Source organism: Nesoenas mayeri, assembly GCF_963082525.1.
Source record: "Nesoenas mayeri genome assembly, chromosome: 15".
NCBI classification, from domain to species: Eukaryota; Metazoa; Chordata; class Aves; order Columbiformes; family Columbidae; genus Nesoenas; species Nesoenas mayeri.
In genome coordinates this window covers 8747703-8762625 of record NC_137559.1, presented here as the reverse complement: position 1 = coordinate 8762625, position 14923 = coordinate 8747703, and the positions used below count along the sequence as shown (strand labels likewise).

Here is a 14923-nt window from a genome sequence, read left to right as displayed (position 1 = left end):
GGCCCATGTTACATGTCTGGGGAGCATTGAGCCAACCTATATCAAAACGTGGCAGAATGTGTGTGTTCCTCTGAGCTACTGAGAGATGCTCTTAACCCAGATGGTTGCTTTTCCTTGCAGAAATGGTCTATAACAGCAGCCTCCTGCTCCTCCCTTCCCTCCCTGAGGCTCTGCTTTGGAGATACCTGTTTCTGAGGCTCACGGTGCAACAAAAACCCTTATAACAGTGTTGAGTGGTACAGGTACACAAGATCGTACGGCAAAGGCTAAGCTTTTGTCTGTGCTGCAGGTGCTGGAGGCACGTGTTGGGGAGCTGTTTTGGCTGGGGTTGGATGGGAGGTGGTTATTGTTCCTGAGCATCTGCTCTGCTTCTGAAGGCCCCATCATCTTCCTCAGCTGGGTTTTGTCAGTGCTGAGGAGCAGAGAGAGGACACCAGACTGAGATTTTAAATAAGCAGGGGTAACTGTTGCAGGCCTGTGCTCCATATTTTCTGCATTGAGGCTTGGGGAGCAAGTGCTGCCATGGCATCTCAGCTTGCTGCTGGTTTGGAGAGGGTCAGGAGATCACCTGCCTGGTGGGACCCTTCAGGGATACGTACCAAGCAAAGCTGAGTCACCTTGGAGTAGGGAAAAGCCTGCATTCATTGAGTGGTTTCAGTAAATCTGGGATTTAGTTTTAGCAGAGATCAGGGTTGCTGGGTGAGTTTGGTTATCAAAGAAAAAGAAGCAAGAGGTACCAGTGTGATGCCCTAAATCATGGAGACAAGGTCTCCCAACTTACCTGTTGTGACCTTGACTGTTTCAGGGGATGTTACACGGCATCTTATCCACCATGTGTGAAATGCATAACTGGCTGAGAAACATCTCCAGCCGCTGTTCTCCAGAGCAGCTGGGCCCAGCTCTCCAAAAAGAGGTGTCTTTCTGCAGAGCCTCCAGAAGCTTGACTCTCAGCTGCAGTGCCCTGCGGACCTGCTGGCTGGTTGCATCAAAAGGTTGTTTGGTCTGAGAAGCTGGAAAGCACTCACTCCATGACAGCCTGGATGAAGTTGCAGCAAGGGGTTAAAGGTGCTGTGTCCTGGGGGACCCCCACCCCACAGGCAGCGTTTTCTGTGCACCAAGATGTGTTTTCAGCAGTGACCTGCAATGTGTTCTGTGCTGGAGGATGGAGTGGGCAGAAGAGACACCTGGAAAGTATCTGTGTTGCTATTGTCAGAGTGATTAATCCACCTTTTCTTAATTCTTCAGGGCTACAGGTTTTCTCCAAAGACAAACCCTCCCCTGATTTATCTTTCATTGCTGGTTGTTTGCTTTCTAAGTGTCTGAAATGACTTTTGAAGAGTTAGGACTGCCAGCAGCCAGTGCTGCAGAGCACACCATGCTGGGGTTTGGAGTCAGCTGGTGCAAAGTCTTACATCATGGGCTTGTCATCGCACGTTCTGTGTTGTGCTTGCATTGTTGGGCAGATGTCTAATGACAGAGAGGGCCTTGCACAACCGTGGAGCAGTCTCATGTTCTGATGTGAAGCCCGGCTTCACGATGAGAGGGTCACCTGCCATGGCTCACGTCTGTCGTGTTGGCTTTGCCCAGTGGTTGTGACCTTTGCTGCTGGGTTCTTTGATTGGAAATTAAAGTGTCTCATCACCTGCATCACTCCAGGCTTGGTCCAGGATGAGGTGCAACCCTCTCATATCTCTGTGCCCCCACTGCTGCCTTTGGTGCAGTTGTGCATGAAGGACATTTTAGGTGCAGGAGCCCTGCTGATGGACAGTGCCTCACGTGGAGGACATATGGTGCTGCTGGTTCTCCTGCTGGGAGGTCACTCTCTTGCATGAAGAGGCTCCTGTGTTGGAATAAAATGCCTTTCATTGGCCTGGCTGGCGTGGCTGTTCTTCATGGGGTCTAGGGAAATGAGCTTGATGGTGATTTAGTAATGCTGAGCATGATGTAGTGTAGACAGATGGTTTCTGTGAGCTCAGCTCCCCATGAGTGTTCAAAAAGCACAGGCCAGTCCCTACAACCCTAGAGGATAGGTGGATAGTAAGAGTGAATGGGGAAACTGAGGCACAGAGACTTTAGCTCATAGGTGAGACCATGCAGCGCAGACTGTTGTCCTTTGATTTTCATAGTACCAGATGAAAGCTAATATGCTGGGTCCTCTTGCACACCCATCCACCGCATCCCTTCTCCAAATCATCGAGGCTTGGCTTTGGGGTTGCTTGAGTCAGAGCCGAGGCCGTCTGCTCTTCCCTGAGGGCGGTGAGCGCCTCTCACTCTCCCTCGCTCCATTGCTGGAGTCCCTCATGCCCCAGGCGCCGAGGAGCTCTCCTCGCGCTTGGCTGCAGAAATGGGCTCAGCATCCCAGAAATTCAGGCTTTCATGTGGGAGCCAATAGTCACACAACCTCCATCCAGAAACCACCATTATCGGCCGCTTGCTTTTTCTTGGTTTCTTTGAACTACAGCTCCCAGGATGCCTGAAGATATGCAGACATCCCGAAGACAGTGGTTTCCCATAAACTTTTGGGGTTTCATGCTTTGCAGGCAGGAATGTTTTTATTGCGTCGCAAATCCCTTCAAGTCCCTCAAACCTCCGTGGCAGTTCCCTGCTGTGGGGCAGCCGCGGTGGCTGGAGGCAGCCAGGCGGGAGGCTCGCCAAGGGCTTTTCTCTCCGGCATTTTTCCCCTTCTCGCAAGAGGGACCTTTTTAAGTCCCTGTCGTGCCTTTTGAAGGGGACATTTGGGCTGGGAGGAAGTTTGGATGAGCTACAGTTTGCCTGTAGGGATGCCTTTTCCCTTCTTCTTGTACCCATTATTTCAAGGGCTGTTAAGCAGTGTCCTGTCCCCCCATGCACACTGCTGGGCAAAGCGGGGGACACGCTAGTGGGTGAGTGCCTCAGGCAGGGTGGCAAGGGGTTTCCACTGGACTGGGAAGAACTGGGGCCACAGGGAAGAGAAGAAAATGCAGTTTTGTGCACCAGTACAAGAAAGTACAGCAGGCTTGGGTTTTAAATCCTGACGTACTCACAAGAACGAAGGGAAAACCAGAGAGGGAAATTTTCCTTTAGTGTGGAGAGATGTGGTTGTAACAGTGACCTGGTGAGTCCCCATCTCCCAGCCCCCAGCACAGATCCACCCCTGGGTCAGGTGAAACGTCAGGGGACAGGACGTGCTGTGCCCACATCCCACGGGTGTCCCCACGGCTTCACATCTTCTTTCTGCCCATCCTGGGACAGGGAGAAGGTGCTGGGAGCAGCGCGGGGTCTGTGGCATGGGCCTGGCTGCCCCTAGTAACCGCTTACTTTCTGTAGGAGAAGAAATGCAGGGGGTAGAATAGGGCTGTGTGTAACTTGGTGACAATTTATGGCATTGTTCTTCTGACTGTAAGAGTATTTTAATGAGTTTTTCCCATTTGGTGCTGGTGGACACCGGCATTGTACTTTATGGTCTGACTTGCAGCATTTTGCCTTCCTCCTTTTTCCTTTGGTTGATTGAAAAAAAAAAAAAAGCCAAAAAAAAAGCCCAGAATCCTCCATGGATCAAGTTTTAATAACTATTTATTCTATAGGTGCTATTTTAACAGTTTGAGGAGCTTTGTGAATGAAACACAGAAGTGCTGGGTGCTCTTTGTGGGCCACCAGCACCACCAACCACCCAGCCCTTGCCAGAGGCAGCACAGGCGTGGGTCAGGCTGTGTCTGTCCCCGTGGGACACATCCTGCCCTGCTCTGCACCATCCCCGAGCAGTGGGGCCAGTGGGACACTGCTGGGGCTCCAGCTCCATATGGGTGTCCTGGTGCCTCGGGGCTCATTCCCTGCCACCCCTCTCCTGTTCTTCCCTCCAGCACCTTGCACAAGCACACCCACATACACAAGCACACCCGGGTACCCGCACACAGGCGTGTGCGCACACAGCTGCTGGCACCTGCCCGCCCATCCCAACAGCGATCGGTGGTGGCAGGCGGTGTGGTCCTGGAGCAGGCGGGTGCCAGCCCAGAAAGGAAAACCATTGAGGCTCTGCGGCCGACTGGCGTTAACCACATCACTCCTCTCCTGCCCTTGGAAAAGCCTGGCCGACTGGCAGCCCAGAATAACAAGCTTTTCCATTTGTGCGCACAGCGTTGGACGCGAGGCCATTTAAAACAAGAGCCGGCTCCAGCGCGAGTGCAGCGCTCACTTAGACTAAACAACAGCACGTCGCTCCTGGGCAGTGTGTCCCCTGCACAGGGGGATCAGGCTGAAGGCACAGATGTCGGGGCAGATCAGAACATTATGGTGGAGATGCTGGGACAGCAGATGGATGGCACGGCAGAGATGCTGGGATGGTGGATAGGGTTGGCACGGCAGAGATGCTAGGATGGTGAATAGGGATGGCATGGCAGGGATGCTGGGATGCCAGACTGGGATGGCAAATTAGGGCAGTGTGGTGGTGATGCTGGGATAGCAGATTGGGGCAGCATGGTGGTGATACCAGGATAGCAGATCAGGACAGCACGGCGGGGATGCCAGGATGGCGTGGTGGTGCCTCGCCATGTGTGGGGTCAGCCTGAGCGGTGGCTGGAACAGGTGGAGGACGATGAAGATCCCAGGTGGGCTGAGTCTTCCCAGCTTACCCATCCATGCTGATTGCACACAAGGAAAGCAATTTGTTGGGTTTTGTCCTTTTCTCTTTTCTCTAAATTTGTTTATTTATTTATGTACCTATCTGTCTATCTATCTATATATTTATTTATTTTTCCTGGTATCTTTTTCATTTGGATAAAAGATTTAATTGCTAGGGGGAAATACTGAAAACCAGCTACCATGGCTGTACGTTGAGCTCTCCTGTCCCCTGCAAGAAGGGAGCATGTCTGCATGTTTCTGTGCCTTGGCAGACATATACTCAAGCACGCTCACACAGCCGGGTTGGAAGAGCCCAAGTTCTCTGTCCTGCTGCTCAGGAAGGAGGGATGTCCTCATTAAAAATGGTAGTAAAGGGAAATGATAGAGTTCTTCAACATAAGACAAATGATGGGGATTTTTTCCAAAGAAAGAAATTTTTGCCCATTTTATTTTGTAGGTGTGTTTAATTGTTGTCTGTAGATGGTTGGACTTCTGTTTTTAAAGTAGATTAAGCTAATTTGGAGGGTGAAGAATATTGTACATGCCATTCATGAGATGGTGCTCATCAGTGATATGGTTTATGGTAAGCACTAAGAAGATCTTTGCTGACGTCTGCTTTTAAGCTGTTTTGCAGCACCGAATGGAGATGACGGGATCTTAATGTCACAAGCTAGCAGGCATGGAGATCCCAGACTAAATATTGCTTAGACTAAATATTGCTTAGAGTCCGCAGAGAGAGGAAACTTCTAGGTCATGTTAAGTCATCTTTAGGATCCTACTTCTTCACAAGTCCTGGAGCCCCATTCATGGGCCATGTTTGTATCATGGGGTGTCTCGGCAGCGTGTCCCATTGGCTGTGCTCACCCATGGGCAGCTTCCTGGCTTGGACCCATGTGGGGCTGGGGTCACAGCAGGATTCTGCATCCCCTTGGGGGATATTGGTGCCTGAGGAGGGAGATGACACCACCGCAGGTCCCATCCCCGCCAGCAGCACAGGCATGCGGAGGGATGCAGGGCACAGTGTGACTCGCAGGCTGCCGCACGCGTGCCCAGCATCTCTGTTCCTGCACGGACAGCTGTCGGTCAGAGGGGGAACAGTTGTTATTGTCAAAATGCAAATGAATAAAATCATTATTTTGGCAGAGAATTTTTAGGGGAAGGACATGCAAATTTACCTTCCGTTCGGAGTGTACACTGGTATTAAAATACAATGTTTGAAAGCCAAAACAAAGGAACATTTTAATTTGGGACTCATCAGATGGTTCCTTCTGCTTGGATTAGCATCAAATTCTTTGCAGCAAGTGCTATTAAATTAGACAAAACTCCAGTTTTCAAAGAAAACAAGAAAAAAGTTCTAAAAATGCCATCGATTTCCAGGGCTTGTTGCTGCTTTCATTTGCCTCCGCTGTTGTGAAGCAACTGGCTTGGTACTGAATACTGGACAGGCCAACAGGGACAGACTTTAGGAAAAGCAAGTAGGACATGAGGTTGGGTTTATTCCTGAATCTGCTTTAATCTGGCCTCTAAATAGCTCAGAAAACCCAGCCCAGGGTTCTGCTTGGAGGAGTGGGATGCCAGGAGGTCTGGTGGGACCTCAGGGCACACCTGAAGGGTGCTGCCAGCCCTCGCCATCAAGGTGGGAGCGAGCGGGCAGCAGGGTCACAAGGCTGCCGAGATCGTTGATGGAGGCTGTGCTGAAGGGATGTGTTGTGTTTCTTCCCTTGGCCTTCTTTATAAACACCCTTCACCTAAACCCCACCTTTCCACAGTTCTTGGAAACAGCTGTGCTGCTTATTTATACGCACCTGTGAGGTATTTCCATCCTTCTGCCCCTGCTTCCCTTCTCCTTTCATCCCTGGGTGTACCTGCCCACCTTGTGTCACAGATCAGAAATAGAGACTAGCCGCTGACTCGCTAATTGTAATGCAGCCTGATAATGCCAACTATAATTAGCTGTACGTATCAAAGCAGTTTTGCTGGCGGAAGTTTTTTGTGACCCCGTTATCATACTTTAAATAGAGGATCACATCTGCTCTGCCAAGCTCCTTGCTGCAGAGCCAGGTCCTGCAGAGTCCAGCATGGTCCTTCCCAGGGAAACCAGCCCAGCATTGCGCTAGGTGCTCTGCCGGGTTTGTGAAGAGCCAGGCCTGGGAAAGCAGTGCTCATCAACAATCTTTAAGTGCTGCTTACACCCCCCAGTATGTGGTGGGTGTTGGAGACCACTGAAAGATCTGCTTCTTTCCTGAAGTCACTGTGACCAGCCAGGTTGTGCCAGTGCCACAGGGCTGTCCTGGGTTGTAGTCGTCGGGGTTTTGCAGCTCTGACTTGTCTCTCCTTTATGGCTTTAGGGCAAGAGACAGCTTGTGCTGGTGTATGCTGTGGCGCAGGGAAGAACAGTTCAAGGTCTCTAAATATGGCATCTTGTCTTGAGCTGCAGCATCACATCCCAGGGCTGTCTCCATACTCCCTCTTGTTGAGGCCTCTGGCTTCTTTTATTATCATCTGCAACTCCTGCCACTCCTTCCCCATCTGCAGCATCCCCCTATCCCTTTCTTTGGCCTTGGGAAGCCTCAGCACACTGACCAGCTGTCCTTCCCCTGCAGTAACCACCCCATTGAGTCAAAACAGGCATCACCAGCTTTACTCGGTCGCACCAGACTGGCTGGTTTATCTTGTGGAGACCCACCCCTGGCAGGTGGGTGAGCCCCTGCCAGGGGGCAGGGGGATGCACCCCCTTGGCAGTGCAAAAACCTTTGCCGCCTTCTCTGCAGCATCAACCAACCTCGGCCCATCATCCAGCTCACAAACCTGGCGTGATAATGCATGGTAAAGTTTGGTTGAGTGGATTCGCCTGAATTCATGACTTGCTGAAATCGTGGCTGCCTGCAGCTGCTCTGTCACGTTGTCTAATCTGTCCTGAGCTCCTCGAGGAGGTAGATGAGCGCCTGTTCCCCTGACGTGATGTTCAACATTGTGGTGCTCGTTGGGGGAGAGATTCCCTAATGTAATAGCCCACAGGCAGACCTTGGGCTATAGCAGCATCAGATCTATAAGCTAATCACAGTAGAGTCAGCGTGAGCAGTGGGATGCTGAAGTCCCGAGGGAAACCCAGGGACTTGGAGAAGCTGCCAATGAGTTCCTCTCCCTGTGCAGAGCCAATGCCCAGCTCTTGGGGTGAGGGACCAAACCTCCCAAGGTGCTCTGTGCTGTACTGCTGTGGGGAATGCAAGCCCAACTGAGTTCCTGTGTTGCTTCCTTGGAGAAGGCACCTTGCTGCTCTTTGGGTTGAGCTGTTGTGTTCTGGCAGGAGTTCACCCAAGCTTCCCATTTCCAGCCCTGGGCAGCATTGGAGGAGTGGGGAGTGAGCCCCCAGAGGTGCAGCAGAAGGGCAGTGTCCCACGCAGACATGGGGGTTCATCAGCAGAAGCTCTGGGTGGGCAACCTTGGTAGTCAGTGACTGTCCTGGAGCCAGAGGAACACATTGAGGGCAGGTTTTGCTCAGGGAGTCCCCAATGCTTCCCACCCACCACTCACCTGGAGCTAAGGTGTGACCTGGGCTTGGGAAGTCCCTGTGGGCAGTGTCCTTGCGTGTCACCCTATGACCCAAAACACTGGTGGAAGAGCTCAGTCTATGGCTTGTGCACCCCAATCCTGGACATTGCTTATGGATTTAGGAGCCTGAGCAGGATTAATGTGAGGAGAGAGGAGTATATGACTGTCTGCAGCTCACCAAGTTCCCTGTGTTCTCACCTAGAAGCCCACGGATATCAGACACCAGTGGACAAAACCACTTTCCTGAGTGGTGAGGACAGGAGCAGGACAGCCTGGCAGTGGCGGGGTGGGGCTCTCAGGGCTCCCTCCTCCAAAGCTTGTCTGGGGACCCCAGAAATTTTGGTGGGAGTCAGGACAGTTTTCAACATCACTACCTCTTTCTTCCCTTCTCAGTCAGAACAGACAGCAAATCAGGGCCATGCAGGGCGACAGGGGCTCACAGTGTCCTCTGGGGATGCCACTGAGGTTTGGTGGCATGTTGTTGTATCAGGAGGGCCACAGAAAGCCCAAAGCCAGTGGAGATGAACCTGAAGCATTTCTACCTTCTGCCTGGTAGACCCTCCTCAGTTGAGTCTGGTCTCCCTCATCCAAGCCTGGTCCCTCTCATCTGAGCCTGGTCCCCCTATCTGAGCTGGGTTCCCCTTGGCTGAGCCCAGTCCCTGAATCCAAGCCCGGTTCCCCAGTCTGAGCCCGTGCAGACTCGTGGTTATGTAAAGACCCAGCGAGCACGACCAGGAGATTCTTCAGTGTTGGAATCTGAGTCACATGGGGCTGTTTTATTTCCCCCTTTGCTAATCTCGTTTCTATAGAAACAAGATTGGGAGGAAAAAAAAAAAAAGAAAAGAAAAAAAGAGCGAAGCACAGAGCGAGCGAGAAACCTGAGGTGATGGGTGAGGGAAGCGGAGGTGGTGGATGAGGCAGTCGGGCAGCGCGGGGATCCCAGCTGGGATGGGAGCGTGCCTGTGGTTGTGTGTGTCGAGGGCACAGGGACTCTCCCAAAGAGCCACTCTCGGATGAGCTGCTCCTCCAGCAGCGGTTGATCAGCAGAGCTCGGAGGGAAGGGAGCAGAGGCTGTGCAGGTGAGTGAGCGTTGCTCATGCGGCTCCCGGGCATCTTTTACCGGCACAGCACGGCACAGCGCAGCTGCGCCTGGCTCACCAGGGGTCCCGTCCTCGGCTGCTGCTCTGGCCACACTGGCAGCTGGAACTGGGGCCGGTGGGTGCTGTGCCCGAAGCATGCCGGTGAGTGGGGTTTGCTGGAGTGGCATTCATGTTCGACGCTTGCCCGGAGGCTGGCTGGGTGTGTGGCCAGGCACGTTCCCCTTCTGAAACCTCTCTCTCCCAAAAGGCTGCTGCCTGCTCGCAAGGCACCTTTAGCTTCAGTTATTTTTCCTCTATTTCATTCTAACTGCACTTGTGCAAATACAATGCTCACAGGAGCTGAAACCCACAGCTGCAGGGAGCGCAAAGAGCTGTGCTTGCTCCCAGCCCTGCTCTTCCCGAGGCAGCGTCCAGCTCCCTCGCAGCGGGATTTGCCTTCCCCAGCCTCCAGGCCAGGCTGTGGCCGGGATGCCTATGGGGATAAGCCCAACTCAATAGCTGTTTTTGCTATGACTGTTCCCAAAGGGAGGACCAAATGAAAATGCTGCATGTTTGCCTGCTGCCAAGTGCCTGGGCTGCCCACAGCCACTGCACAGCTTGTCCCGGGACTTTTGCTTGCCTGTGCTAATTCCAGAGGCTGGCAGCTGCCTGCCAGGAGCTGGGTTAGTTCTGAACCGCGTACAAGCACATGCTGGCTCTCGAGTCTCAGGCTGGGGACTGCAACAAGTGGGAGTTATTCCTGCCTGGGCTAAGATGTCTCTGTCTCTGTTGGATGGATGGCTCCTGCCTGGGTGGTGACAAGGGATTTGGCTGGGTGTGCTGGTGAAGCAGGATTGTTACCGGCACTGCCTGTCCTATGCCAGTTCTCGTAGCGGCTCTACCTTGTGACCTCAGTCATCCTATGCCCAAGGCACGGGCCACGGTGTGCCCTGCAGCTCTGGCTGTGGCATGGCTGGGTTGTGCAGTGCCAGCGGCTGGGTGAGATGCCACATGAGCACCTGGGCTTCTGCAGGCACACACTGACTCTGATGGCTGAAAACTGCTGAAACATGCTGCTTTTTGCAGAGACAGCCTGTGATGTCCCTCCAAGGGCCACGGCAGGGGAGAGGGAGGGCCTTGGAGCTGAGGGGATGGGGACTTTGCTTGTCATCACTTTCCAGTTGTGACATGGCGTGGGGGATGCAGCAGCGAGCCATTGCAACCCCCGGCCAGATTCACGCCTGTGCACGGCTGATGAAGCTGGAGGGATGAATCGAGTCCCTGTGTATTTCTGTACTAAGTCAGCTTTGGGAAATGTCATTGCTCATCCGCCTGCCCAGCCAGTGAGGGGGTGGAGGACGGCGCTTCAGACCCTTGTCCTCACCCAAAAGGGCAGTTGAGTAGATTTTTGTGCTGGGGTGCTGTGTCCTATGTTGGCTCAGTGAGGTGGCTGAGCCACAGGCAGGATGGGGCTGGGCTGCCAGCCCACCGTGTCTCTGTTCTGCCTGTGCTCCCACGTCAGGCTGGTGTGACACGGCATGTTCGGGCAGTGCAAGTGGTGTGGAAGCTGCTCCCCACGCAGAGCCTGAGCCTTCCCCCTTGGCCGGGGTGGGCTGTGCAGGCAGCGAGGGTCCGAGTGCTGCTCTGAGCACCCTCCACACATCCTGGTTGAACAGCCCACCAGCACACATCAGGCTGGGGACAGAGCTGTCCCCATGCTCTTAGCAGCAGCGTCTGCCTCTGCCTGCTGTATGCCTGCAGCAAGGGCTGGGTGCTGTGGCTGATCCTGGGGGGGTGTTTGCAGCACCAGGTCCTGCTGCCTGTATGTACACACGAAGTGCATCCCCATGCCCTCCAGCAGCGACGTTCCTGCCTCCCCGGCGCTGCCAGCTCTGCTCTGCCGGGAGGTTTGGAGGGAAGGGCTGAGGATGGGTATTGCTGCACGAGTCTCCAGGGCCGATAACTATTTCTGGGGAAAAGATGCTGTGTTCTGACTTAACGGCTGACATGGGACTCTGAACATGTGTAATCTGGCTGACAGATGGCAAGTCATAGAGGTGTGATTTATGATACAGCACAGTAGCTGAACAACCTTCTCTCGTTGTCAGGAGACGATTCTTCCCAGTGCTGCGGTTCATGTTTCAATTGATGGTTTTCCCTTTGTGTCCCCTTGGCTCCTCGGCAGTGTGCGGGGACCATCGGGAGCCTTGGCAGGTGCTGGTGTGGCTGGATGGGTCTGCCAAGCCCCGGCAGTGCTGATGCTGAGCTGCTGCAGAGATGCTGTTTCTTATGATGGGGTGGGCAGGTCACCCCAAATCCTGCCAAGGTTGGACCATGAGCACCCTCATGGAGCGAGCAGGGCTGGGGGTTGGCCTTGTCACTGTGTCTTGGCTGGGGTGAAGCTGGCTCAAGGCAGCAGTGGCTCTCTGGGGCCGCTGGTTCCCCAGACTGGCATTTGTGGTGCTGAGCATGCTGGTACTGATGGGAGAAGGCACAAAAATCTTGCCGGTCAGTGAAGCGCACAAGAGGACGGATGCCGACAGCTGTAGGGAACCTGCCTTATTCGCATGGCCTCTCTGTGCCTCAGTTTCCCTGCCTCTACCTTACAATCACTAATGCTGATCCTTCTCAAGGGATGGGCATCTATTGGTGTTTGGAAAGCACTTGGAAAGTAAAAGTGTGCTCCCAGCAGCATCCCCTTCCCATGTTAGAGGCTCACCGCTGCTGCCACCCGTGGAACACAGATCCCAGCCACAGTGCCCAGCGTGGCTGTAGGAGCATCCTGACCCTGGAGCTTCCTGGGCCCGGGGGACTGGGGCAACTGCAGCACAAGGAGCTCAGGGAAGTGAATCCACAAGCAGGGCCTAGTGGGGCAAAGGCAGTGGGGCAGAGCAGGCTGTGGGTGTCAGGCTGTGTTTGCCTGTATACAGCCACAGCAGAGCAGGTATGATTCATTCCCTCTTCTGCAGTACATTTTATGTAAAGCAGCACCGTATAAATAGCCAGATGATTCTGTAATGTGCTCCTGGCTTTTTAATTAGTGATGCGTCTGCTGGATCTTTTGGGTCTGGCAGAGGTGAGAGGAGGCTGGTTCGTTGCCGAGCACTGGGTGAGTTGCTGACAGCTGTCGGGGAGGTACTGGCCCATCAGAGCAGTTGCAGCTGTCTCCTTTACCCTGACTACGGGCAGCTGGAGGTGGTGGGTGAACCGACTGGGTGACCAGTAGGCTGGAAGGTTGTTCTGGGGGGTGAAAGCATCACCCAGCATCTCAAGATTCTTGGTCACCTGGTTCATACGTGGCTTCACTTGTCCACGCTGGGTCAGTCAGGTGTAGGCAGCGCCTGCCCTGTGCCAGAGTGCCTTTCTCCCTGCACCGTCCCCTGTGATGCTGTCCCACAGGGGGAGTCATGGCAAGATCACATGTCCCCGAGCACCCAGGTGGCTTCTCCAGCCCCACCAGCACACTCTGCCCCCAGGGGCTAATGCTCCTTTATTCTGAGCCCTGCTGGCACGTCACCCTGTTTTCCCCTGCCAGCTCTTCTTGGCGGATGCTGTTGGCTTTGTCCAGTGGCTGCTCCTTCCCTGCCTGGGGCAGATGGATGCGTCTGGGTAAACTTCCTGGGCTGTAACATTGTCCAGTGGAGTTGATCACAAGGGGCATGTACTAGCACAACAGGGACACTTGTTTGTTGCAGAGGGCAGCTGCCGTCTTGCATCCATGCAGGTGGTTTTGGATTTCCCAGCCCCCCATCCCTGCTGGGGACCAGTTTGGGAGGGGTGGCTGTGATGGTGTGGGGAATGTGGTGGGGATGGGCTGAGCATAGCAAACAGGATAGTGTTCTCCAGGCAGTGCCCAGATCTCGTGAGATCAACATACGGCCGTGTCCCGGCAGCTGGGGATGGAGCCCTCATCCCTGTGGAGCGGCAGGAGCCTCTCCTGGGGAGGTAGAAAGCTGGGCAGCGTTAGGGCTGCCACAGCGGGATCACTCAAATGCTGTCGAGTAGATGCTATCAGAAGCCAACAGCGCTCGTTCCCACCACCCAGCTCATCCCTGGGTCGGCCCCGAGCCCTGCTGGCTCCAGGCTCCACACCATACCAGGGGCTGCTGCAGAACATCGGTGATCAGTGCCTACACCTCCCCAAACTGGGATGTATTCAGTACAGCCAAGCTTTGACACCAGATCAGAGGAGAGGCGAGGTGGCGGGGATGGTGTTAGTGCAGGGCTCTGCTCTATGGGTTTTCGCATGGCGCCTGGATCGCTCCTCTTCGAACATCTCTTACTCCAAGCGGGGGAAGGCTCGGGTTTGGGTTTCTTGTTGGGTTTCTTTTAAGACAAACCTCATCCTTTACATCAAAGTAGTATTTCTTCTCAAGAATGTAAAGAATGACCCTGGAAGGTCTGAGCAGCTTTTTCCCGGCGGTGATCGGAGAGACGAGAGCCTTCTCCAGAAAGCTGTCTCCACCCTGTCCCCAGCAACAGCAATTCATAAGCTGAAAAATAAATCAATAACCAGAGTTAATGAATTGAAGATGTCTATGTTTAAAATGTATCAGGAAAAAAACTGTTAGCTGGTCGTGGTTGGCTTAATTATTGTGGGGAAAGGCAGGGAGCTTTCATTTCTGAGAAATACCTTCTTTTTTTCTTTCTTTTTTTGGAGGTATTTTGTTTGGTCTAAGCCAGTCAGGGCTTGAGAGGAGAGGATGATTGGCTTTAGCAATGTGTGTAGGTTCAAAGTCTGCCCCAGGTCTGTCCTTCATCCCCTGGGCCCTGTGTCAAATTGCTCCTGTCCCCTCCTCTGCCCAGCCTGGGGCTGGCTGAGCCGTGGCAGTGTGTCGTGCCGGCGCAGGACCGAAGGAGGAGAGGCAGCAGCCATGCCAGTGTGCATGGCAGGGCTGGCAGATGGCACCTGTGCCACCAGCCTGGTCGTGTGCCCAAGTTGGAGTGTCCCAGCTCCCGAGGCTGCTCCTCCCTTGCTCCCACTTCTGCTCCCGGTGAACTGGCAGCAGGGACGGGTTGTGGAGCTGGTTTTGGCTGCAAGCCAGGGGTGCCAGCCCTCGGCACAGCTGGCACTGGGATCTTTGTGTGCTGCAGGCTCAGAGACAGTGTGCTGTGCTTTGGGACAGTGGTGATCTTCTGTGGAGCGCTGGGGTGGAGGGGTGCAGTGTGGCCCCGGAGCCTGGGGATTCTCCTCTCCCTGGTGTCAGGAACTGCGGGTGACACCGGATCATCCCACCTGGCGGGAAGGGGCATTGTCAGTGCAAATTGTCAGTTGCAGCTGAACCTGTTTGCTCGCAGGCATTTCTATTTCCTTCTCCAAAACATCTCTGACATGGGCTGATTTCCATGTCAGCCCTCAGCAGGAAAGCTGTCTTGGTGTCTGAGAGCCCCAGCTGGGACCCTGCAGGGGCTCTGGGGCTCCTCTGAAGGAGTGTGTGGCCATGGCAGAGGTCTGCTTTGCTTCTCTCCGCCAATGCTTCTCTGTCTGCCTGGCCCCTCTTGGGCAAGCACTTGCAAGAAGCAGAAGCTGTCAGCATTTCTCCAGCATTGGCTGTCACCGGTTTGTATCTGAGCAGGAGCATACGGCCTAGGGAGGTGATTTTGCTGCAGAGGGGAGTGGGACCCAGTGCTAACGCAGCCTGCCAGGCTCACAGCTTCGATTTTGCTAACAGCAGACTGTGGACCTGTGCTGGTCC

General features: G+C 54.0%; 1 protein-coding gene across 1 annotated transcript in view; it reads left to right on the top strand.

Moving 5' to 3' along the window:
* Positions 1-14923, top strand: part of LOC308046429 (ankyrin repeat and fibronectin type-III domain-containing protein 1-like) — a gene marked incomplete at its 5' end in the record, with an annotated part of 178025 nt that overhangs the window by 125287 nt on the left and 37815 nt on the right. The window lies entirely within an intron of this gene.